Genomic DNA, 2623 nt, shown 5'->3' on the forward strand with positions numbered 1-2623 from the left:
ATGCCACACACTGCAATGCCCGATACATTATAGCACATACAATGCCTGTGACACATTATGCCACACACTGCAATGACCTTGAGACATTATACCACAATGCCCGTGATATAGTATACCATACACCGTAATGCCTGTGACACATACCGCAATGCCCTGCCCGTTATACCCTATGCCACACATCGCAATGCCCGTTATGTATTATGCCACACTGCAATGACCCTGAGACATTATACCACATACCACAATGCCCGTGATATAGTATACCACACACCGTAATGCCTGACACATTATGACACACACCGCAATGTCCGTGATACATTATGCCACACACTGCAATGACCCTGAGACATTATACCACATATCACAATGCCCGCGATATAGTATACCATACACCGTAATGCCTGCGACACATTATGACACACACCGCAATGTCCGTGATACATTATGCCACACACCGTAATGCCCATTACACATTAAGTTCTACAGTAAGGCTTCTAATTACTTTTCAATTACCTGCTCGTTGTCAGGGGTTTCATGCACTGGGTGTCATGCTCGTTGCCAGGGGTTTCATGCTCTTGGTTCCATGCATGGTGCCAGGGGTTTTCATGCTCAGGGTGTCATGCTCGTTGCAAGGGGTTTCATGCACTGGGTGTCATGCTCGTTGCCAGGTGTTTCATGCACTGGGTGTCATGCTCGTTGCCAGATGTTTCATGCACTGGGTGTCATGCTCGTTGCTAGGAGGTAGTCCTTGTTGCTAGGGCTGTGCTCCCAGTGCCACATATGTCCCCAGTGCCAGATATTCCCCCACGTTGCCAGGTTCTTACATGCCCCAGTGCCAAATATAGTCGTCCCCCCATGTGCCAGGTACACATATGCCCCCAGTGCCAGATATTCCCCCCCAGTGCCATATATGCCCCCAGTGCCAGATATTCCCCCCAGTGCCATATATGCCCCCCGTGCCATATATGCCCCCAGTGCCAGATACCCCCCCCAGTGCCATATATGCCCCCAGTGCCAGATATTCCCCCCCAGTGCCATATATGCCCCAGTGCCAGATATCCCCCCCAGTGCCAGATATGCCCCCAGTGCCAGATATTCCCCCCAGTGCCAGAAATGCCCCAGTGCCAGATATTCCTCCCTCCCCCCCGTGCCATATATGCCCCCAGTGCCAGATATTTACCCCCCCGCCGTCGCTTTTTGGAGGGACACGGAGGGCACAGCTCGTCTCTCCTGTGTCCCTCCTGCTGCATCATCTCCGGCGGCCGCTGGTCTAATAGGGGGAAGTGCCGGTTCGTGAGCCAATTAGAGCTCACGGACGGCACTTCCCCCTATTAGACCCGCGGCCGCCGGAGATGATGCAGCAGGAGGGACACAGGGAGGCGCGCTGTGTGCCCTCCGTGTCCCTCCAAAAAGCGGCGGAGGGAAGGAGACTGCAGACTGACATGCGGACGCTCGTCCGCATGTCAGTCTGCTGTAAATCAGTGGCGCCCCCGCAGCCCCTCGCCCCCAAGCCACCGCGAGGACTGCGGGGGCAGTAGTTACGCCACTGGTCCAATCTCATCTGATGATGGAAGCTAAGCAGTGTTGTGCCTGGTTTGTTTTTGGATTTCAAGTCCTGCCTTCTGGTTTGGCCACGGCACCTCGGATATTCACCAAGGTCATGGCCGTGATGACGACCCTTCACCATCAGAGAATCAGGATCCTGCCAAATCTGGACGACTTGCTGATCCTGGTGAACTCCCAAGAGGTTCTCCACAGTTATCTGGAACTGGCGGTCCAATTCCTAAAAGTCCACGGGTGGCTCATCAACTGAAAAAAGTCCTCGCTGGTCCCTGCTCGGAACATTGTGCACCTAGGGGCACTGCTGGACACACACAGCCAACAATTGTTTCTGTCTCCAGAGAAAGTCCTGAAAATTCAGGACAGTATCGTCCTCTCTCGCCCAAGAGTGTTGATACACACGGCGATGCAAGTACTAGACCTCATGGTGTCGGCTTTCGATATGGTAGAGTACGCTCAATTTCATTACCGCCCTCTGCAGAGGTTAATCCTCTCCAAGTGGGACGGCCTGCCTCATCGGATGATGTCTCAAATGATCTCCTTGACTCCGGAGGTTCGTCTGACACTGAGCTGGTGGCTACAGGACCAACAGTTGAGCAGGGGCCATCCCTTCTGGATCTCCAACTGTGTCCTCCTGACAATGGATGCCAGTCTTTTGGGCTGGGCCATGGTGTTGGAGCAACACTTTCTCCAGGGTCGGTGGACCAGGGAGGAATCTCTCCTCCTGATATACATTCTGGAATTGCAGGCAGTGTTCAATTAATTGACACTGGCCCTGCCTCTAGTACAGAACAGGCCTGTTCAAGTACAATCTGACAACGCCACCACGGTAGTGTACACAAATCATCAAGGCGGCACTCGAAACTGCATGGCAAAGCTGGAAGTATCAAAAATCCTCCATTGGGTAGAAGGTCATCTGACAGCAATATCGGCAGTGTTCATTCCCGGAGTCCTCAACTAGGAAGCGGATTTCCTCAGTCGTCAGGACGTTCACGCTGGAGAGTGGAGAGGCCGCAGCAGAAATGTCTGCACTGGTGTCAGTAGGTGACTGAGGCAGGGATGA

Source organism: Pseudophryne corroboree, chromosome 11 (genome assembly GCF_028390025.1).
Source record: "Pseudophryne corroboree isolate aPseCor3 chromosome 11, aPseCor3.hap2, whole genome shotgun sequence".
Lineage (NCBI taxonomy): Eukaryota > Metazoa > Chordata > Amphibia > Anura > Myobatrachidae > Pseudophryne > Pseudophryne corroboree.